We start from the raw sequence: 24,353 nt of genomic DNA, 5'->3' as shown, positions 1-24,353 counted from the left end.
TAGGGAAAGGGGTTGAAGCTGCTCTGTTCAGATGGTGTTAGCATATGCATTTGTATACTCATATATATGTTCCATGGAAAATTTAGCAAGGAGCAACAGAGCTTCTCTAAATTACAGGAAAAGAACTCATTGTAGTAATTTATCCTGTTAGAGTATTATCATCTACTTGTATCAGATTCAGTATTTTGTGTCTAAACCTTAGCTGCATCTGACAAGAGTGCCATTTTTTTTCTCTTCTGTGTTTAACTAGATACCTCTTTTGAGTCAGAGGTATTAAAAGAGAAGCAACATATTATTCAGAAAAAAATGAGAATCATCTACCTCCCATTAAGTCATTCTTCAGTTTTGTTAAATTGATCATCCCTTGTTTTTATTTTGTGCCCTGTCCTGGGCATGGATGGGACACCCTGGTGGAATTTTTGTTAGACTCTAAAGGTGTAAATGAATCATTGCCCTTAATGAAGTTCTTACTTTAATAGTTTTTTTAATATGGAAGTATATAAATTTATACATATATATGTATGTATATATGTATGTGTGTATATATTTGTATATATGTGTCTCACCATCCCGTTCTAGAAAAAATGAGTGAAATATATATGTTAACACATATCACTATGAAAAACTTTTCCATCTCAACAAGACCTTAAATACAGCAATCATGTTGCAATTCACCACAAATAATCTGTCCTAAGAGTAATGTTGTCTTCATATGAAATGAAATTAAAGTAAATTAATGAAGACTACGGTATCCTGAATGGAGATCCTGGGATTGACTAAAAAACCAGAGTTTGTAAAACCAGCAGCTGAGGTTCTTAAGAGTATATTATTGCCATCTAATGAGATAAACTTAAAAGGGTAAGAATTATTCAGGTTATTGTTCTTGTTACTGTTTAATAAAATTAAAAAGAATTGTTTTAGAACAAGCAATTCTGAAATATTTGACAGTAATTTAAAGTAGATTCTTATTTAGATCTTTAAAGAAAGCTGTGTGCAAGTCTGGCAGGCATGTGCTTTCATTGTTTCTCAGTCAGGTCTTCCATGAAGCCAGATGCTTGCTTTTCCAAAAATGAGCACCTTATATAATATTTTAACTAAATTTCTCACTGATCTGTGAAGGTTTATATCACTTTAAAGAAAAAAATGGGGCAATGAAGAAAATAATGTTTTTTCCCAAACTGAGTAAAACACAGGTATTAAACTGTTGTTTCTGGTAGTAGTGCCTCCAATACAGAGGTCTGAACCTCACTGGGAGTCATAGGAGTGCTTCATGGCTGCATTCCCATGAAGATAAGGGATGTTTTTGCAGTGGTGGGCCTTTTCCTAATGAAAGGCGGCCTTACCTTCTGGCTTTGCATTTCCTTACATATTCCTAAGTATTTTTTCTTAGGATTTAAAAATTTCTTAGGATTTAAAATAATGAACTTCTCTTTTTCACAGACCTCTGTCATCTCCAGCTAGTGCTCCCTGGAGAATTGATAGTCAAAAAGTGAACCGTGTTTCTGGTTGAATATCACATCCAATTCTTGAGTTCATGCACTGCCCACGTAACTATTCCTGTTGCTTTAAACAAGCACGCCTAAGTAAGTATGAGAATTTCACTTCAAATGTTGTTTTGGTTATTTATTATTTGGGGAACTTTTGTCTGTTATCACTTCATGAGAGACTGAAAAACACAGACAAGTAAACTTACATAATGTGCCCAAAGCACTTTTTACTGTGAGCAGCGCAACTCCCATGGCTCCAGGCATGCCATGGGGATGAGCAGGTGATGCATGCTTAGAACTTCTTGGGGCTGGGAAAGGACTGTGCTAGAGGTAAGGAAGGCATGATAAAGGCATTTATTGTATATTGTCTATTGTATATATCTACTGTACAAGAGCTCTGCATTACTCTCCTTTTGTATTGAACTGGGGAATAAGCTTTGATCTTCAGATTGCAAAATCTAAGCTATAAAGAATTTAGAGGAAAGGTGAGAAAAGAAAATAATTTAGCTGTTAGTTTTCCTTTACTTTGGGAAATGAGTGGAGCAAAAGAAAGAATTTATGGAGGATGGGAATGAAAGCTCTTCTGGCTGAATGGCCCAAGTTATTTTGTTAAAGACAGAACTTGCAGAGTGTTGTTTGCTAACATGAGCTAGCCACTGTTAGCGAGACATCAGGTTTTTGCAAAACTCTTCAAGTGAGGGAGGTAGTCAAAAGAAAGAAAAAGTGTCACTGTTTTCCCTGTAAGAAAATCTCTAAGTTGAAAACCTAAATAATGGAGCCTTAGACCATGTCTTATGAAGGAAACATGCTTAAACCCAAACATAACAAAAAAGTCTTTCTCTGGGGAGCTCTGTACCCTTTAGTCTCCAGCTGACCTACCTTGCCCCATTGGAAAGGCCTGAGCTCCCCAGTGAGCAGTCAGGGCTCTGGAATCATCTGGTAGCCTTTGGTCTGACTAATACTTAAAAGTCTCTAGGGCTGCCTATAGTCTCAGGAAACCTTTTTTTTTTCTTCATTTATTCTTTCATGAAACCTTTGTTCCTTCTGCAGAGTTGTGTGGCTGATCTATTGTAAATCTTTGTTCTATATGCTGTTTTTAATCCTTTTGCTTTGTGTGTGTAAAAAGCTGCAAATTTTCTGTGCCTTGCCTGTCTTTATCCTCAGCGGTGAGGTTCCTTCCCCAGCAGTAAGTCAGCGGGGTGGAATGACTGCTCTGCCTGGCTGCTGCCTGCCCATTTGTGCAGGTGTCCAGACCTGTTCAGCTTTTTTCTGCTCTATAGTGCATTTAAATAGCAAGGTGGGTCTGGTTCTAGTCCAAGATTTCTTAAAATAGGAACCTGGACTTACGTACCAAAGTGCATTCAGAAATACTGAAGCTTTGACTGGACTCAGAAAAGCTTCTTTTTTAAGTTTTGCAAGAGGTTGATTTTCAGGCATCTCAAGCATTGATTTAGGAACCTAGTTTTAGACATCCAGATTTTTGGATCTGGCTCAGATGTGTAGGTACATGGTGGGACTCCAAGCTGTAGTCTGTCTAAGCAGAAGGATGCTGGAATAGGGTTTATCTCCTCCAAGTGTACACATGCTCCCCTCTCCTGCCTTGCACACCCGGAACATGCAGACAATAGCAGTGTTTGCACTGAGTTCATGCTGTCTGATGGCATAATCCAGCTGCTTCAGTGTAAATCAAAAAAGATTTCAAAAATGTGCAGGTGTTAAGTGCTGACAGAACAAGCAATTAAAAATACAGGAACTGTAAGATCCTAAGAGAACATCTACCCTGAATTTTTCAATTAATTCCATCTGTATTGTCCTGCTCTTCAAAAAGCAGGACCTGTGGCTGCTGTGTGCCCGGCCTGAGAAAGCCAGCATATGTCTCCAAGGGCTTCCTGAAATGCTGTTGTATAATTTTTCTTTTAACATGAACTAGTGTAGCCTAGGGACCAGTTTCTTTAGGATAGCCAGTTCTGAAACATTCAGCAAAGTTTTTCATTGTCAAATGTATTCCATTTAATATAATTTAATATCAAGCAGTGTGACCAGTTAGGGTGAGAGGAGAAAGACAGTTGTCTTTAAATTTTGAACCCTATGAGGTACCTGCTCAAGCTCTCCCAGCTTGAGAAATCTGCTCCCATGGAAGAGGATGGGCAGGAGTGTGGGTCCATCTGGGCCACGGCTATAGAACAGGGTTGTGCTCAAACACTGTTTTTTCAGCACTTCAGGCTGGCACATGCTCGCTCTGAGTGTGCAGTTGCACTGCCACACTTGGTGTGGTCTGTGCTAAAGGCTGGAAGAGGAAAAGCTGAAATAGAGAGGCCAAGGGCAAGGATGAAAGTCTTCACCCCAGAGTACTGGTGTATTTGGTTTTTTACCCACTGCAATTTGTGAACGGTCAGGTCAGAAATGCCCTTCTGTGCAGCACGGCTGGAGCAACAACCTGAGTCCTGCTCTGTCTGCCAGCCTACTTCTTATCCTTGTCCTCAGTTAGGAAGTTCTGCAAGTCATCTCAAAATCAAGAGGACGAAAAGGTACATTTGAAGTCACAGCATTAAGGTTCAAAATATCTAGAGGATATTTAAAAATTTTTGGGTTTTATTCAATTTTTCCTTTCACAGGGTGATCAACATTTGCTGCCCTGTAGCTGAAACTGAAATGAATACTCATGTAATTTTGCAAAAGAATAAATGGTAGACAATAGGAAGTTCATTGGTAGCAATTATGGTTAATGCTGAAAACAAGAATATGCACCTCAAACCACATGTGTGATTTTCATAGGTCAGTTTATGAAGTTGCAGAGAAGGAGGATATTCAAATATTCACTCGTTTTTGTGAACCCAAAGACATTTTTCAACCACGTGTTCACTGTACTTCCAGAATTCCATCAGGCTGCATGTATGCACTCAGTCCTTAAAACTAGTAAGATGTCATTAAAACATTCATTGACACAGCCACTGTCTACATTAGGTAGACCTTCAACATTACTAATTCAGCTCTTCCTGCATTTGCATGCAGCACTTCAACTACAAGGCTTTAATGCTGTTCTCTGTTTTGTTCTGCTGTCAGGTATTCAGCTCTGGTGTCTTCTTTGCTGAAGAACTTCTATATTACAGCTCTGAATACAATCTGTTTTGTATGCTCATGAACTAGCTCTAGGACTCAACCCTCCCCTATTTTATATTCTGCACTGGTTAATTTTTCATTTCTCTGGCACCTTGGTGGAAAGTAGTCAACACAGTTAACAATATACATTGTGCAACAATAAATATTTTATTGGCTATATAATCTGCACAATTCACAAGTTTGATTTTTTTCTGGGAATTTGAATAAATCTGTAATTTTGAATATTTGGTGAAAACTCATTTTTTATAGTATATTATGCTATTATCACTGTAAAATGTATGATCTGCTTTTTAATGGGAGCTATAGACATTACTTTCACTTTTTTCTTTAACACTGCTAAACTCTAATAAAGCTGTTTTATAGGCAGAGTAGTTTGGAGCAAGAAATACAGAGGTTTCACCCTGGGAACAGTATATAATTCATATGCTAGTAAATTATAGTGTATTCCTTACACGAGATAGGATTAAGGAGTGTCTTTTTTCAAATGTGTCTAAATACTTATATATCTACTTTATATATGAATTTGTTGTACAGTTGTTTTGTTTTGTTGTCTTTTTTGTTTATTCTGTTGGAACAAACAGATTTCTTTATTTATGTCTAGCTTGTGGTTCCTATCCTCAAGCCCACTGTAATTAAGGAAAAAATTCTGTTCTTTTCTACTCTGGTATTTCCCCTCTATACTACAGGTTTGTGTTTCTGTTCATGGTTTCATATACAGGAATCTAGGGATGAAGATTTTTTGGTTTCTTTATATATTAATAGATTGGGCTTTTACTGTTGTGCACACCTAGAAACTGTACTAGATCCAGGAGACAAAAAGATAAATTACTCTGTATGCAGGGTATTGAACTCCTATCACTATACTGTGATATATTAATTCTTTCTTAATGCATTCATCCTCACTGTGTGCCTATGAGATAGGGAGACTAAGTCATAGTTATCTCAAAGATGGGGGATTAAGCCACAAAAAGCCCCTAAGCAACTTGACTAGGGCTGCACAGTGTGTTTGTAGCAAAATAGAGAGTGATCACAGCTCTGAGTGGCGGTGTTAAGTACGGGCTCATTCCCCCTCTGTTCCAAGTCTTCAACTCGTGCCTCAGAAGTTATGCTTTCATTCTGTTTGACTAAAATTCCGTTTGAAATGAACCAGTAGTTCTAAATGCAAGTATCATAGTCTGCAAGCCAACCAAGGGATTTTAAATATCATGTTACTGGGAATGTAATTCCCCCTCATTTTCCCCTGTGACTTTTGCATTTTTGGAACTATTGCCCAAGTCTTTTGATGGGGCACAGCAACATTAGTGCCTATTTGAATACAAACAAGATAATGACAGGAAGATGGAGCAGCTGATTATTGTGGAAGGGTTTTACGCACACAGGGAGAAAAATATTTTCATGTCCTCCAAAGGATGAGTGAAAAAGGGAGAAAATGAACAATGCCTATCAGAGCAGAGTTATCCACCATAGCTGGCTGCATTTAGGATAGTGAATACTTTCCAGAGAGGAAAAATGAAAGCTCAGGTGCTCAAACAGTTTGAAATGAGACTTGCAAATGTGTTCAGAAAACAATCTGTGATTAAAGAGTGTCTGTTTTGATTACAATGTTTGTTTCTATGAAAGAAACTCATATTTGGTAATGCATTTGTTCCAAAACTGGTAACCTAAATATTGATGCGAAGTTGTGCAGTAGGTGCACGGATTAGCTCAAGGTTTAGAATTCCCTCAGGTAACAGGAACTATCAGTTGTTTCTCTCAGATGAAGATAAATGTGTTTGCTGTTGATGAAATAGTTGTCTTTATTCTTGTAATGGAGGACTTTACTACTGCTGCTCTTAAATGTCATCCACCTTCCCAATGTCTTTCTTTTTTCCACCTTATCTGCTCTCAAAAACTCAAGACGAAGTAACCTTACTGAACGTAAACAGTTGTTGAAGTTTCATTAACCTCATCTTGCCTCTTTGTGTGAACTTAGTGACTAGAAGATCTTTACAACCACTTTCAAAGTGATTATTGTTCTGACAGTACCTCCACAAGGCTTGCTGTCTCGCCGCTGCACTGAACGGGCTGTGCAGAGGACACCATCTCGTGTTTTAGCTGGGAACAGTAAGACACAGATAAAGGAATTCAATCATCTTCCTATACTAAGTAGTGCAATTTCTTTGCTTTTAGACCTATGGATCTTTGTGTAAAACTCCTTCTGCATTTTCTTCTTCCTTTACTGTCTGACTTTTCTGTCTCTAATCATCCTTTTCCAGTTCTTCCTTTTCCTTGCTAAAGATATGGCTGTCACTGAGCTGCCCCTTGCTTATCATCAGCAAACCCACCTTTCAGAAAGATCTACCTTTTTGGCATGTTTGAAGTCAGTAAGATTTAGCCTTGTCATCCTTTCTGAGAGTCTCATCATTGACTATAACCCCATGGTTGACTGCTGTGTTATGCAGAACTAGGCAGGCTGCAAGGATGTCAGATGTGGTATTGAGTCTGTGCTTTGACAATTGGAAAAGACACCGAGAATGAGATTTCACAATCCCAGAAGACCTTTGAGTGATCAATGAATTCTGAGTAAGTGAACTAGTAAGTGAACTTCTGCTGGTATAAGGGCAAAATCAAATTAGATCCATCAGCTGTTTCTGTCCTGGATAGCCACTGTCGCCTAGAAATTATACAATAAAAAAGTAACTAAATCTGATGTAGGAGACAGGGGATCAGTGATGTGTTAGAATAAATGCAATGTAGCAGTAAATCAAGCACCTAAAATACAAACCATAATCTAAAAATGTTGCCAAGGAAAAGAGGTTTTCTATTTTCAAAATTCATGAAAATTAGGACTGAATGGACTGGGGAATAAATCTTGTTCAAAGTTCACTTAGTAAACTAGTGATGTTATGAGACTGAGCTTTGATACCCTTGTACAATACAGGCTTATCACATTACAAGTTGGCATTCTGATGTGAAAACGCTTGTCTCATTATTAATAATTGACAGAGCACATGATGTTATTCACTACAGGAGCCTATTAACTGAGCATTGGCAGCAGGATATAGTTGCAGGGAATAGCCTTAAACATAAAATAAAGGGTATTAACTAATTCATGTAGTTTCCATTCAGCTCTTAGGACAGTCTTGACCTGCCACCTTGGGAGAAGATTGCTGTGGTCAGTCTGGAGAACATCTTCTCAAAGGTTGTACCATACCCTGAGGCTCCTCAACTCTCCAACATTCTGCATGTAAGGAGGGAATTGGTGCTGAAGTGGGGCCACTGACTACAACTAGTGTTTATTAATTTCTGTGAAGGGTTTCAGAGAACATCATCCCCCAAAGAGCAAAGCTGCTTGTGCTTGGCCATATGTCTGTATTCTATGATGTTCACCACTTTCTTCCCTCTCTGCCTGACACGTCAGTGAATATTGGTCATTGAAAGAGGTAGCTGAGTGGGATCTGGTTATAACTATGCCTTGAGAAATTTGAAGTCATAATTCAACACTCAGATCTGAATTAACAGCTTCACCCACATCGTAAATTATTATGCAGAGAGGTAAGAACCAGAAAATGATTTTTTTTGTTTATTTTGTTTTCTTCCCTTAGGAGAAAGAAATGATATTCACAACTTATAGCTCTAAGGTCCTTAATTGGTTTACAATCAATCTGCAATTGTTCTTGGTTCTTCAGGGACAAGAAAGCCTAAAATATCCTGTTTTATCATTAAAATCATCAGATTTATAGAACCAGTATTTTGTAATCAGTATAGTCTGTTCTCCCAAGTGGCAGGCAATATTGATGACATGTCTGCAAAAGGTGGGTTAGACAGATCAAGCTGCTGAACAGTAGCAAGGGTACTGATATTGGTGAAACAGTGTTCTCTGCTGGAAGGGAACTAGGAAAGAGGTGCATCTTTTCACCCGGGGAGAGGGAGGGGAATGTTGTTTTTCTCATTCAGGTTAACCTTATTTATAAACTGTTAACTTTGTGTTGATTAACTTACAAGATGAATTTTTTCCTCATAATAAAGCAGCAAGAGACTTGTAGAGATACTGAGTTACAGCATCTATTGCATCTCATTATGATGTAGTAAATGGTCTCTAGATATTATGGTATATTCAGACCAAACCTATTCTTCACTTCTGTTCTTAATTAGCAACTAAAAGATAAATAATTTTGCTGTCATTGCAGCACAATAACAACCAGGGCAAGGCAATGACCAACGAGCCTTGCCCTAAATCCTGTAGCAATAAATGTTCAAACAAAAATTCCCCCTCCCCAACTTGGATTTATTAACTTGAGATGAATGATTTGGCTGTCAAAGTCTGTCAGTGCCATGCAATGAAAATAAAATCGGTGGCAGTGCCTCGTGTGTGAAGCCACTCATAGTATCTAGCCTTAAACATTAGCAGTGAAGCTCCAACTGTAGTCTGCTCCCCACCCCCATTCATTAGCTTTCTAAATCCTCCTGTCTTTGTGGAATCACTGCAGCAAGTTGAAAATGATATATGTAATGAAAAACCCTGTCTGCCTAGTGCAGAGAGGGTGGAGAAAAAGACTTTGCTTAGCAGCCGCTGCTGTGCTGATTCCAGCAACGATTAGTGCAGACTTTGTTAGAGAAGCTCACCAAGAGCAGAATATTAAGGCACAAAAGGGAAACTCATTGTTTCTAAAGATTTGCGTCTGCCTGGCTGGTTTTGTTTCCTTTTAGAGTTCTATGACCAAATGCACATAGAGACTTCAGCGGGAAAGAAATACAGACGTCTTTGAGGCTTTATTATAATTTGGGGCTATTTTCAATATTATGCTATAAATACAACATTATCTTTTCAGTATGGGTACCTGATGAGCAGGAAACAATTCAGTTTCTGCTTCAAGTGCAGGCAGAGGGAATGGCACTGCATCATAGTGCAGTCCAGTTCAAGCCAGTAAATGACTGGTATGGGGAAAATATCAACAGATAAACGTTTCTGAGTTTTCATGAACTGTGTACACACAACAATATGTTGGTTATTTAAAAAAAAAATTGTGTGTCTTCTGCAAGATACACAAAAGAGTTGATTTTTCAGAAGCATTGGATTTCACAGTGCTGATCTAAGTCAATGACAGTGCGGGTGTTCGGCATCTCCAATGCCGCTCTATAATTGTACCTGGTAAGTCAGGGTAAGAAACCTGGATGCATAACAGAGGACTCAAGCACATTCTTCCTCATAATGTGAAACAAAATATGTCTCATAACTATACAGCAGTGGCTATTTTCTTGGTGGGAATGCAAATTTATTATACTCCAGATGTAGCATAACCTAACAGGCCAGCAACACAGCTTTAGGGCTTCCAGTTCTATGGCTATCCCTTTGGTTTCAATGTATCTACATGCAAGCTGTTGTGGCTTGGGCACAGAAAGTTTTGAGATATTTGCATTCACACATACACAACCACATTTTTCCTTCAGGTGCCTGGACAAAATTTCATCTGTTTTGGAAGCTCTTTTGTGTCATGCACTGTAGAATACATCTTGGAGCCAGATGCTGGTCTAGACTGCTGGACTTTATAGTCAGATTGTGTTGTTAAAGATGCTTTTAAATTGACTTGGTATTTATCCCACACACAGCATATAATCCAACTGTTGTTTGTATCCTGGTATACCTTGAGGTGCCCACAGAGATAAAAGCTTGTTTAATACCCAACATGCTGGAAACTTGTATTATGAAAAAGTCCTTGCCCTGAAGAGTTTTATAATTTTCAACTAATGTGATGTGAAAAACAGGAGGAAGGAATATAGATAGCATGGAGAAGTGAAATGAGTTGCCCAAGTTTTGTCAGCTGGTTTCCAGCTTGTAATCCAGTCCCTGAGCAATGAATCACACAGCTTACCGAAGGCCAATTTGTGAAGGAATGAACTCCTACTGGGAAGCAACAGGCTAGTACATGCCTATTGACTTCCCTGCCAGATCCTCCGTGTCTTGGCTCTGCACTGTGCTTTACTACTCAGCATAATGTCCAAAAATGTTCACAGCATAGCTCAGAGGTAGCAACAGACTTGGAAAAAGCCACAGATGACCCTTTTCTGTGTGTGTGTGTATTCTGGATGCATGCATAAAACTCCTCAGGATGGCAGAATATTACAAACGGTTACAACAACATTTGATTAATGTCTTGTCTCAAAATCCACTTTGAAGAGATGCCTCAGGTATTAAAATGATAAACATGTAGTGCTAATCAAAATGATGTATATTTTTAGGATACAAGAACTCAGGGCTAACAGTGCCGAGTCTAGAAGTGCTTGCTTTTTCTTGTAATCAAAGATACACGTTTACTTCTGCAATCTTAGCATGAGACTTCCTGAACCCATTGGGCTTCCATTGGGGTTGCTCAGACATGGTCAGGTATTACTGAAGATCAGGTGGCTGCTTCTTGTGAATTGAGCAAATATGGAGATATTCTTACTTTCAAGTTCTATTTCTTTTAAGCCATTGTGATGCTTAATAGAGATTCCTTTAAAAAGATTCATTCTTGTTAAGTTTGCTTTCTTTTCCATTGTAATTCCTTCATTGCATATATTAGATACTGATCTTTTTTTTTCAATGAAAACATCAAAAATGTGTTTGTCAAATGCTCTCAAGTTCTGAATCCTATGTTCTGTACACTGTGGGATGTGCAACTGTTGTCTTTTACCTTTGTCCCCTGAAAATTTTATTTAAAAATAGAGAGGAACAGATGACAGCCTAACAAAAGGTCCACAGTGTACTGTGTCCCCTCCTCCATCCCTGAGCCCCTTGTTCTAGCAAAACTCCTTTGCTTTCTCCTTTGATTTGCACCAATCTACCTTCAGAATTTTTCAAACATTGCAGTGCATTAAACACTACAGCAGATGGTGCTTTTTGACGGTGCCTTTCTACATGAAGCAACATTTTGTAGTGTATTCTGCATTATCAAAAAATCAAACATGTAATTATGCAAATATGTATGCCTTTATAATAATCAAGTTTTATTGTAAATGGTTGATGCACATCAATTTGATCCTGTAGTGCTGCTTTAAGTGCAGTTTAAGTGGCTTTTCAGTGTACCCAGAGGCAACACAAATGCATCTCTGGAATATTAATAAAATTCTGAATCTTTGAGACACCAACTGGTACAGCATTGCTTATACTGATTGAAACTAAATGCTAATCCTTTCCTTTATTTAAAAAAAGTCCCCTTTGTTATTTAAAACACTGATATTAGTGCGATATAAAGGGCCATTTTATTTTAAATTGTATTGTAATGTAGTTGTTAAAATAATGTCTAATCATACTATATTCAGATTCTACAATGTAAATTTGATGAGACAAGAATCCAATCATTTTACAGTCATGAAAACAGAGATGTATGTTAATATGTCCAGTTCTAATTCTGTAAATTTATTAAGGAAATATCTGGTTTTAGATTTTAATCCTGAAGGCTTCCAAGTAACTGATTCCTGAATGCTCACTCAGGTTTTGCTTGTGAAATTTAATAAGCTAGATACGTGTGGGGAAAAAAAATTCAGCAAGGATTTTGACATCCATAATGAAGTGTAAACTTTATTACTGATCTGATCCTGCCTTTTATACATTGGTTAACTTCGTTGGTCTAATGACAGCCATCTCTCTGAATGCACACACACACATTCTGCTGTGTTCGAATCAGCAGACGGGCTGTGGATACAGATAAACCAAGACTGTAAATTATGTTTTGCCTGTTTGTTCCTCCTGTTCTGAAAGCAGGGCACGAAAGGAGCAGATTGCATTGTTCACAGGGAGAAGGCAGTAGTTGTACCATGTCCCCCTTACCAGTTCCAATAGGCCGGATGTTTATTTTTTGGGTTTGCTATAAACAGAGGCTCTGTTAACCTGAAGGCAGATTGAGAAGGCAAAGAAATGAATATGCTTCCATCCTTGCACTGCCTGGACTTTCCTCAAAACTAATTTCCTGCAAACTTCATGAAGCTTTATAGGTTGAGCTTTCACTCTGTAAAATTTTTGCCTTCCTTTTGGATCTCCATTTCCAATTTACCTTCCTCACCATCTCTCTGCCCTGCTATTTTTGTTCCATGCAGTTGATTATTGTCTCTCTGCCCTTTGTCCTTCCTCTGCCTCTTTCAATGGTATTTTTTTGGTTCCTTTCTGTGCTTGTGTTACCCCCCTTCACTTCTCCCCCTCACAGATTTTGCCTCCTCTGTCAGCCTTCTGCTCCTCAGATTTTTTTCCAAATGTTTCTCTCAGTTTCCCCATTTGGTTCCTTAGTCCTTCCACAAATGTGTATTTCCTAGCTCCCATTCTGCTTTCCACATTCCCCTTCCAGGTTTTACTCTGTCTGATTTCTGTGTTTATCTTTTTATTTTGTCCCTGCTTTTCTCAATTCAGATTGGTTTAAAATATTGCAGGAAAAGCTGCTCTTGAGAAATTTCATCCAGATTGCTCTCATAGCAGCTGCTGTCCTGGCACTTCCAATACTGAATCAAACCTGAGCCTAGGGGATAGGAGGTCCTTAAAGGATCAAATCACGACTTCAGAATACTACCCAAAATATTGGCAAGCAGAACATGGATATAAACCCACAGCCGAGAGTAACTGAAACCTTTCACCACAGTTTTGACGTGATCTGATATTTTAAGGGTGGTGTTTGTTTTTTTCTTTTCTTCTGAAATAAGGATTTTTTTCTCTCCTTATTTAGCATTCTTGTGACTCCAAAGCAGGGAAGAGACATCATGCATCTTGAGAAGGCCCTAGGGCCCCTAAAATTTTCAGTACATTTTTGCTTCTTTGCTTAATATATAAGCTCATTTAAATACTAAGTTCTGAAAAGCTATCTCAAGAAAATTGTGTCAATAAACTTTCTGCTCTTACTGAGACAGCAGGTTACTTAAAGTAATCAGAGATGCTGAAAAACAACTGAGATTTTTCTGAACTGAAAAAAGGAACTTCAAATTAATAGAAACATTTTCATAAAATCATGAAAAAGAAATATATAAAGAAACAAATTAGTAAAGTAAATGACTCCTGCCTTCAGGATTTGTGAATTAATTCTCATGTATGCAAATGTGAAAATAAAATTCATGAGCAACACAATGAAAATTGCTGACTTCCCTTTTTTCTTTTCAGCTGTGACCACTCAACTTGGTTTCTTTTTAATAGTATATTTTGTCTCAAATGACATTCATGGTGAAGTTACTTGCTTTTTAAAAAGTAGTCCTTTAAATATAAATTCTGTATGCCTGTAGCACTGAAACAGAGAAGCTGCCTAAGTTAACTTACTTGATTATTCACAGAAGAAGATACCCAGATTCCTGAAGTTCAATGAGCAAATGGTTTTTATCAGTTTCATAAATCTGTTTGGATGTGAAAAATCTATAAGTACTATTACCTTTTGATTGCATTTAATATTCAGAAAGCAAACAATACCCTGTTTCGCTTCTGATTTTTATTTCAGTTGCATTTCATTTCAAGCTTAATTTAAACACAATAATAACAAAATCTATGTCTAATGCCTTGATTTCATTTGTAAAGCCACCTAGACAGCCACACGCTTTGGTGGGTTTTTTCTTAATAGTTGTATGTCAGGAATGCTTTAGATATGCTTTACCTGCATTTTATATGGGGCAAAGCCTTGAATAAGAATTATAATATTTGAATGTGATTTTGCACAAAAAAAAAAAAAATGCAAAAAATTGTGGGAAATCTGGAAAAAATATTCTTAATGGGGTAAGGCTTGATAATATAAGTTTTTAAAGTATGAAATGATAGGCAATGTTCTGTCTTCACAGAAAAGATTGAAACTCATAGTCAATTAATACAGTATTTCATAAGATATTTGTCTTTTCAGGCTGTATTGGTCACATAATAGTGAATAAACCATGAATAAAATACAGCTCAGTAACTGCCTGGTGTTTTGTTCTACATAGGCAAACATCTGATTACTGGTGTGGCTAGAGCAATCTAGTAGAAGTCCTCGTGCAAGCTCAGAAGCTTGGCCAGGCACAAGGGATTTCACTGCTAGTTTATATGCAATGGAGTATAGGCTGTCCATATCTCTTGATTTACTTTATCCTCTATTCTGCCTACTCTGTGTGGTCTATGTTAGACTGCAATTACATCTGAGTTACAGGTCTTGAAAAGAGTGTGAACAAAGTTTTAATGTGGTTAGAGATTGCAGAGCCAAACCCCTCAAAAGTCCTAAACTGCTCAGCAGCCACCTTTCCATGCTTTGCTTAGTGAAAAAGCAGCTCATCACTTTGCAGTGGGGGTATCTGGTACCTCCCCAGCAAATACTCCTCAATGCTTCAGTTGCCAAATTCCTCACAAGACCTTCAAATGAACCCCCATGCTCATAATAATTTCTTCTGGTCGGTTGAAGTGCTTTAGCTCTGACCATTTGTGATTCTATTTATTCTTTTGAGGCTAACTTATCTGAATTCAAAACCTAGTATGTGTCAGTGCAGGTGTTTTTAAGTCAAGGTGGTTGGCTTAATGACTGCATTGAAAATAAATATATTATTATGATACTCTTTAGAGGAAAAAAGGTAAAGAGAGACACTGTTTATGTTTTATTTTTAATGATCCTACTAAATCCCAATCTTTGCTATTTCTGTCTTCTTTTGAATTTTTCCACAGAGAAATTTAAGTGTTAAATTTAACAAGGATTAAAATAAGGAAAAATATGTTTTTCCATGGAGAAACTGAAATGCAGGAATATATTATTTTGTACTAATTATTTTTATTCTAATTTTTAATACATTGCTTACAGGTGCAGTGAAAAAAGATTTTTGTCAGTAAAATGCTTTCTATGGAATAATGAATAAAACCGTATTTTCCTCAACCAGCTTCTGGTACACTCATCTGCCAGGGGAAGCCCAGGTGCCATCCTTGCAGCAGCGTAAAGGTTTGGAGCCCTGGTGTCAGTCCCAGATGTGAAAGCTGTCCCTGCAAGGCAGACCCAGGCTGAGCACATCTCTTCCTAATCTCAGAGGCTCCATCTGGCTCAGCCACCTGCAGCATGGGCAGAAGGATTTCTCCTTGTCCCGGGCTTCAGAGGACAGTCAGCAACCTTCAGGTGGTGTGACAAAGGTGATGACACTCTCTGGATTGGAAAAAAGGCACAAAGAAAAGCTTTTGTGAACACTTCACTATGTTGTTGGGTTTTTCCCTCCTTTCCACCTGAGGAGGTGATAGAGGACTGTGTCTTCTTTTGGGTTTAAGGGAGTAATTGCTGCCACTCCACACACCTCAACTTATAAGGAAATGAGTAAATCAAAGCTATAAGAACTAGTGAAATAGTCCTGAAATAACATCTGCTCCAGGCTGTGTTCAAGAATAGGTGGGTTTGGTTAATAGGATATTAATCCTGCAATTTCCTTGTAGGAGTAAAATTTTGAGACTGGTGAAGTTCTGCTGAGAGCTCTGGAACTTGCCATGACATGCTGCCCACATTAGGAAAACCGGCAGCTGCTTTTCTTTAACTGTGATTAGGACAATATTTCTTGACACTTATTTAATTAAATAGTATTTCAAAAGAAAATCCTTGAAACCAAACTTTCTCCCAGATGTATCCCAGAAATGCCAGCTGCCTGGTGGCCTATGCTTGGCTAATGGTGTAACCCAGGCACAGTCCCTCCATTCACAGACAGATGTCTCTGCAGTGGAGATCCTGGCTATGAGGGACAGGTCCGGCTCACTTTTGGTCGAAAGCTTAAAAAATCTGACTTTTCTTTGCAATGTATCTCTGAAAGTACTGAACAGAATTCATGTTTTCAGACTAGTCCTGTGTTTTAAGTCTGTATTTTCTTCTGAACCTAAAATTCAGATGAAGTTTCTAAACTTGTTTGTTGCTATGTTCTTAAAAAAATGTAGATTGAATTTCAGAGATGCTTCCGCTGCTATGTTGTTCAAGAAGGATATATGCTTCTGAGAAGTCATCTTAAAAGAGTTCTTTGACAGACTCCCACTTTGCATCTTTGGCTTTTAACTTTGAAATTGGCAGGAGAGGGTTTTTTGTCCTGTTTCTAAGCAAAATGAGACCTGTGTGACTGAGCTGCTTTTCTTTGCTCCTCTTTTTCAGTGCCTTCTGTCAAATAATTGCTGAGCCAGTTGATCAATTTCTATCAAGTGGGACAGAAGGAGAGAGCTGTGAGATGTGAACTTTAGGAAGAAAATGGGTACTTAAGTATGTCCAAGGGTCCTGGGTGAGTGCTTTTACCAGGGAAAAATGACCACAAAGCCAGGAGCCAGCTCACCAGTCATCCCCTCGACTTTGCACCAGCCACAGCAGAGGCTGTTACCTGCCCCAGTGGGAGAGGTTTATGAGGGATCCTTTGGGAACTGGCACCTCAAGGACATGGGAGGCCCCTGTGCCACCAATGGCACAGTGAGGTGTTTGTCAGTGGATTTACAGTGAGATATTGCTCAGGAGCAACTTGTTATCTTGTGCTTGGGTCTCTGCCACGTAATATACTTTACATGAGGCCCGAAGAACACACCTATCTTGGGGTGGCTAGGTTAGCCAGAACAGACAATTAGATGTTAAATAATTAAATTGTTTTAGCTATTAGTTGTAAGTGAATGTTGTTTTTAATTGCACTTTAATAATGCCATGCCCTTTATAACCAAAATTAATGTTTTCTGTCTCTCTGTTTTTGAAGTACATGTCAATTTAATTAAACTATTAATGGTAGACAGATTTTAAGTACTTTATATTCTTCATTAAATTGTATCTGTTCAACAAGCATAAACAGGAAAATAGACTCAGAAGCAGATTCATGTTCTGCCTGATAAATCATTCATCATCAGATAAGATGATGAGGCATGCTTGTTTTTCTGTAGGCTCACAATGATAAACAAATCCACTTTTGTATTGTAATATTTATTGAGTTCATAGAAAAATAAACAAGACTGTTCACTTTTCATATCAGCAACAGGCTGAAAGCTGCTCTTTGCATTTATGACTGGTCAGTCAAGCAATATCTTGATGCTCTGAGGGTCAATCTTAGTTCATTTTGTCTAGGGTGCTTGTTAGCATAGCATTTCTCTGGTCTAAGATATAGTTCTTTCAGGGCCATTCAACTGCAGTAATGATGAATATTTCTACTGTTCCTGCTGTGTTAGCCAATTGTGTCTGGAAAGAATTAAAATAGCTTTTGATTTGGCAGAAATGATATATTTATAATGCAAATGTTGAGTAAGTCTCAATCCTTGTAGGACTGCAGGAAGGCTGATGGAAACAATTTTTTGAAGATTGTGAAAGACAAATTATGGCAAGGTCATTTCTTCTCTGTTGGTAAAGACTGCAAATCCTAGTGGGCTGTTAATGGGCTAACAGGCAGAAATTAAGAAACACTGCAGCAACTGCTTGTGATACATTCCTGTGCATATTATACAGGCAGACAAAGATCTAACTGGTTATAATAGAGACAACAAACGTCCTTCCTTTGTGTGGCAGATCAATCAATAGCCAGGCATGTGATCTTGTTCACTATTATGTTAGTAATGAAACCTTCTTGTGATGTGACAACTGTGGAATAACATTTGGTCACAAAGCTGGTGTTAACAAGCACAACTGGCACTCTGGTAATTAGACTGATTCCTGGTCTACTTTCACAGATTGTCGATAAATGCAGTAAACAACAGGCTGCTTTCTCTCAGAAGAAGTTATATGAAGTTGTCATCCATTTGATGGTGTCTACTGTATTCTCCTTCATCTTTTATCAGATTCTGCCAAGGTGGGGATGTGCATTTCTCTATAAAATCATGTTTTACAATAGAAACTTTGCGTGCATTGTTAAACCATCTCCTAATTAACCTCAACCTTTTCTTTCTCTTGGGAAGAAAGCTAATTTCTCAGTTACAGGTAGGCAGTTAGATGGAGATGTTCTTCCTCAAATTTTCAATGTTCTCCCCTCTGATACAGCTGTGTCTGCTGTGGACAGCCATTTATATTGTTTAAGGATAAACTGAAATCTTAAAAGCCATAGATTACCCTTGATTTAAAGGCCAAGAATATGTATCACATACAATTGTAGTATAATTTTTTACATTAAACAAAATAACTACATTCAGCCATGGACGTGCTAGCCAGCTTTTCCATCACCAATTTAGGACTGTTATGTCAAAACACATTTGCTGTGTTTTTCTCTTTCCACAGACCTGCAGTAGTGGAAAGGTGAACTGTAGTTTGGTCTTTTCACCGTCATGGCAGAGTAAGAAGGAATGAGAGCTCCTTCCCTAGGCCCTGTACCTCATCCAAGCTCACAGCCTGGCTCCGCTGTAACTCTGTCTCCTCCACTTCCAAAGCAGAAGAACTGAGTTAACTGAGGTACGTCTGGGAAGCTGTTCAGTTTATTTTGCACAAGCTACGTGGCAAAGCTTAAGCTGGAGGCACTGTAAACCAGCAAGGGTTTCTATGCTTGCTCTTCTTTCATAAGGTGCACTCAGAAACTGGAAACAGTGCACAGGGGATGGTGAGTAGTGGCAATGCCATGGCATGTCTGGGCACTGGGGCTACCTGGCACTTTGCTCAGATCTGCAAAGTCCAGCTCCATGATTTCCAGCTGATTTCAAGGAGCCTTACAGGTTTGATTTGACCAAGAAGGGTTTCTTTCTTGTACTGGGCCATGTTTTGACCACTTGCTGCAGCTAAATTCACTTTGAAACATCAAGAGAGTAGTGAGCATTTCTTTATGGCCATTATTATTCGTTGCTAGATCATAATTCCCTTTGTAATCGATGAAAAGCAGTAGGAAGGAGTGTTTTACAGTAGGTACCTAGTTTTATGCAGGTTTAATGCAGGAAGATGCCTCATTAGCAATCAGTGAACATAAAAACTAAATTCACACTCATAAACCAGGGAGAGGTTTTGGACACATTCACTGAGCCATAGGTATCAAGAAGTTAGAGGATATAAATAGCAGTGAATGCAGTGTGCTAATCTGAATGGTTGGAAATGAATATCAGAGGTGTTTATTGCTGCTCCCTTCACAGCAGTCTCTGTTCTGATAAACCACTGAGGAAGACCAGTGAGGCTTTGTAAGGCTTGTAGGTTTGTACCCTATAGGCTCCTAGGAAGGAACTGTGGAAGGTAACAAAGGAATGTGTGGAGTTTTGTCTGATGGGTCAGAACAGTGTTTAGGGAGGGATTAGCAAGAGGCCTGTAGGTGTACCAAAATGCCATGCGCTCAGGGAAGGGGCAGAGCGAGAATCTCTTTTGACTTGTGGCTGGCTGTAGATGGTGGTATGATTTTGAGTGGGACCTCATGTCACACAGAATGGGTAAGGTTGGAAAGGACAGCAGTAGATTGTCTGGTCCAACCTCCCTGCTCAGACAGGGTCGTCGTAGCGCACACTGCACAGGACTTCATCCAGATAGTTCTGGAATTTCTCCAGTGGGGGAGACTGGAAGGCAATCTGTTCCAGTGATCGGTCACCCTCACAGTAAAGAAGTTCTTCTTCATATTTAGGTAGAACTTCCTGTACATCAGTTTCTGCCCATTGCCTCTTGTCCTGTTGCTCAGCACCACACAGCAGAGGCTGGTCCGTCTTCTGACACCTCCCTTCAGATACTGACAGACATTGATATGACCCCCTCTCAGCGATCTCCTCTTGGCTGGAAAGCCCCAGCTGCCTCAGTCTTTCCTCATGAGATGCTCCAGTTCCTCCATAATCTTCGTCAACCCCCACCAGACCTGCTCCAGGAGCTCCCTGTCTCTCTTGCTCCATCGTTCCCTGCAACTGGAGGGACAGAAATGAACCCAACTTGTGCTACAGATCCCTTGATCTGTTGACCAAAGGCCCTGAGGTCCCTCTTGATTGTTTGCAACCTTCTTGTTGGGACCCTGTCACTGCCTACCTGGAAAACCTGGAAAAATAATAATCAATGGGCTGTAGCAGGCTGGGAAGTTTCTTGGTGATGTCTCTTGTGCAGGCCCCAGGGAAGCAATACAGCTCCTTGTGGGTTGGGTCTGGTCAGTGTATTGGGCCCTCCATTCCCCTCAAAAGACTTTATTTTCTGACTACCAGTGACTACTACCTTTCTTTTTTCTTCATGGAGGAGGTTTTGATGCAGGGGGTAGGCTGCCCAGTCCTAGGTGATGACTCCATCTTGAAAGAACCTTCATTCCTGTACACATTTCCCCGGTCCTCATTTTGCTGGTTCTCAGATTCCACGGCCTCATACCTATTTTATAAGGGCACCTGGGAAGGTGAGGTAAGTCATGAGGGGAATCACCTGGCACCCCAAGCAGAACCCATTTCCACTCTGCACAGTCCTTCCTTGGTTGGGAAGGCACTACAGGAGGGCTAGGTCCGACCTCCTCCTGAAAGCAGGGTCAGCCATGAGGCCAGACCAAGTTGCTCAGGTTTTGTCTGGTCTGCTGTAGTGAACCTTCAAGAGTGGAGATAATGAAGCCTCCCCGGGGCACTGTTTCACTGCTGTTCTCCTACCCAGAAATCACACTAAGAGTAAAAATGCATCTTTTCAATTGTTTCTCCAGTTTCAACATGATTTTGTTTGGACTCAGTACTTCCCAGAACTCCACACAGATTTCTATGGCTAAGCCTCACATCTATTCATAAAAGACTCAGATCTGCTGTGGACACAGCACTAAGACTGCATTGACTGTCAATGGGAGTCTATAAGCAGTGAGTATTTTTTTGCTGCAGGAAGTCAGAAAATAAAGTCTTGGCTTCTAGAGGAGAGCAGGTTCAAGTACTACTAGCTGCAGTAGGTAACAAGAACATTCGTGTCATTTAAAAAAGAGGTGGTTGGTCAAGAGCATGTTGAAAGCATCACATGTTTGGAGAAACAAGCTCTGCACTTGGGAGGTAACTGAAGAAACAAGACAAGGAGATGTTTTGCCATTCGTATCACTTAAGCTCTGTTGTTTTGAGATGGTTTTACCACAAAAATGATGATGACAATGCAGAGTGTTTCCAGCACATGTCTGGATAATCTTAGCCATAGCTAAGATTGCACTATTCAGACCTTGTTGATGCACTGTCTGTAGAAAAGGTTTTTGTCAGGAAAAAGCACAGCGTTCTCGCTTCTTAGGAGTATATTTCACATTCTAAAGTGATTTCTTTAGTAAGATTGAATAAATTCTAGTTTATTAGATTTGATTTCTAAAGAAATGTAAGGAACAGAGTACAGCTAAGTGACAGAGAAGTTGCCTTGGCATTTTATGTTTATTTGCTATCAGTTACTTCCATATTAAATTGCTCCATTTACAAGCTAGTATAATTTTTTTCCTAAGTGCCTGCTGCTCCGTCTAGTTGTGGAAAATGAAGCTCAGTTGTTTATGACCTGTGCTGTACTTCATCACTAACCTTCAGCAAGTGTACAAGTTCTGCAATGAGAATAAAGCTTCACCGGTGGTAGCACAGCATGAGGCAAAGTATAATGCATATATTACTGTGGTGCACCTGTGCTGGCTTTCCCTTGCTTATTGGGATAAAAAGTGCGCTTTATTAGCAGGCAAATAGGTAAAGCTTAAGAGGCCAATCTTCTCTGCTTGGCATATGGGGCTCCCATTAACATTAGTGAGTAAAATGGATATATTTTGACAAGAGAGCAGGGACATGAGGAAACAGATAAGTGCAGAATCCAGGTGACACTTTCATAGTCGCTTTTCTGACCAAAACTGAACGTTTTGAGTCTCTAAATGTAAAGATTGCATAACGTGTTTTTATTACTTAATAACTGTCAAAAACCTAGTGAGGAAACCAGGTCTAGTCTTCACCTTTGAGAGAACGAAGTGCCAACTTCTCCCCAGCCCGTGCTTAGGCCTATCCTCAGTAAAACACCTGTTTGAAACCTTTCCCACACTCATAACAGTTATCTTCTCGTTTTTGTTTTCCCTGTGGAAATTATTAACTAAAAATTCTTTAAAAGGGAAGCTTTTGTTGCTATCTAGATATCTCAGATTTTTTCTGCACCTTTTGAAGGCTGTAGATGCATGAAAGAAGGTGTGGGAGAAGGATGAAGATCACAGATTTTCTTCTGGTGATGGACAGAGGTGTTGTGGCTCTGTGATCTCCAGCAGCCTTTCATGTCACAGCCCGTGCAGACCAGACCTGCTGTTGGGGTGGATGCTCTGTGATGGCTGGAGGGAAGAGATCAGCCTCTCCCTGGAAGGACAAAGGTGTGGCAAGCATTTCCTTAATGTTGAGTTTAGGCAAAGATAATTCTCTGAATGTCCTTCTGCACATGTACAATATATCTGTCTTCCCAATTTCTCACTGAGAGTTAGATCCTGAATTTTTAACTTGACTGGATAAGGTAACTACCCAGAAGAAATGAGAGATCAGCTGAGGAGGTTTCTAAACTAGGTTTGCTGGGGAGCCTCAGGCTTATTCTGGCTTTTCAGGATGCAGCAGTAGCCAAGAACATTTATTCCTATTTCCACTTGGCGAAGAAAATTTTTTTCTTTTTAGTTTTCTTTTCTTTCAGCTATGGGGTTCATTGCAATTACTTCTTTTCTGTCTTTCCAAAATCCAATTACTGAAAAGCTACTTTTTGGATGCCCTTAGCCAATACCCTGAGTGTCCATTTAAAACAGCTAGACAGAGATATGATGTATAACAGCTTTTTGGTTCAGTGGCAAAACTGAATCCAACCCAGATGGACTTGAATCAGGCAGTTTATAAGTTTTTTACAAAGTTAACAAAAAGTTATTTATATTCTACATCTAAAGAAAAAAATCTTAAATATCTGATGATTTCTTTCCCAACTTTTTTAGTAGGTATTTTTTTCAATCATAACACATTTTCACTTCCTAGTGGTAAAGCTATTTTTAGCAAAAAACTCACTTTGGAATATCACATTTAACATACTAAAATCTGTTTCAACATTAAAAAAAAAAAATTCCTTCTACCTTTTCAGCCAAGGCTCTGTCCCGTACTGAGCACAACAACAAGAACTGCCCGCATCCCTCTGTGCCTCAGTTTGTGAGTGAAGTCAGCCCGGCAGGGGAGGGGCTGCACAGCCCTGCCTGGAGATGGTGGGTGGTGCCAGAGACTGCAGTGACCAGCGGCAGTGGTCTGCTCGGTCCTGCCTGTGTTACTGCTGTGCTCCACAGACTTGCTCAATTGAGTTCGAATATTTTCTGGGCTCACCTCAATGTGCTGCATTTTTATCTATGAAGCTCTTGTGATTACAGTCTAGGCAGGGCATGATTAAAGAAGAAGACCCTACTTTCCTGCTGCCCAGCTAAGTTTCATGAACTTCTGGGTAAATTCAAAGCCTGGTTAATTTTTTAGTGTATCTGCTGGGGAGAGGGCTTCCTGACACATTTGAGATCTTTTGTCACTTGGAAACATTGAGCCAATTTAGTTGACATTTTAATTTTTGTTGGATTTATAATTGTGGTCATGTGTCAAGAGGTCAATTTAGACAGCTCAGTAAGCTGGAAAAGCTAGCAACAAATCGAATCAAGTGAATATCCTTTCATTTCGACGTCTTTCTCTGCTTGTTTCAAGCCCAGAAGGAGGCCTTAAAGTTGATGAGAAGATAAATTCAATTATACTTAAAGCTAACTTTGGCTCTTAGCTCTCATACTACCTTTCCCCATCTTTGCCATCCATCCTATTGCAATCGTTTAGATTTGCCCCAATAGTAGTTTGCCTATTAGCTTTGCTAATGAATTTACTACTGCAGAAGACCACTTGCAAGACTGTCCTAAACATAATGAATGTAATTATTTAGCACAAAACCAGGGCAGCATCTTTTTTTCTCTTGACAAGAATAATTCTTTATTCTCTCATTA

The 24,353-nt window shown here is 39.2% G+C and overlaps 1 long non-coding RNA gene across 14 annotated transcripts in view; it reads left to right on the top strand.

Annotated features, from left to right (window-relative positions):
- The window catches only part of LOC108445582, a 188,492-nt gene that overhangs the window by 119,679 nt on the left and 44,460 nt on the right, over positions 1-24,353 (top strand). For 12 of the 14 annotated variants that reach the window (XR_001860500.1, XR_001860494.1, XR_001860497.1 and 9 more), the window contains 5 exons: positions 1,441-1,583; positions 15,426-15,669; positions 16,661-16,784; positions 18,199-18,317; positions 18,740-18,910. This is a non-coding gene — a long non-coding RNA (uncharacterized LOC108445582). Of the gene's footprint in view, positions 1-1,440; positions 1,584-7,715; positions 7,834-15,425; positions 15,670-16,660; positions 16,785-18,198; positions 18,318-18,739; positions 18,911-22,533; positions 22,727-24,353 lie in introns of those variants that run through there. The other 2 variants (XR_001860502.1, XR_001860503.1) reach the window with 2 other exon arrangements.

The sequence above is a fragment of the Corvus brachyrhynchos genome, unplaced genomic scaffold, assembly GCF_000691975.1.
Source record: "Corvus brachyrhynchos isolate BGI_N302 unplaced genomic scaffold, ASM69197v1 scaffold101, whole genome shotgun sequence".
NCBI lineage: Eukaryota > Metazoa > Chordata > Aves > Passeriformes > Corvidae > Corvus > Corvus brachyrhynchos.
Note: the sequence above shows the minus strand (reverse complement) of the source record. Positions and strands in the feature narration are given on the sequence as shown.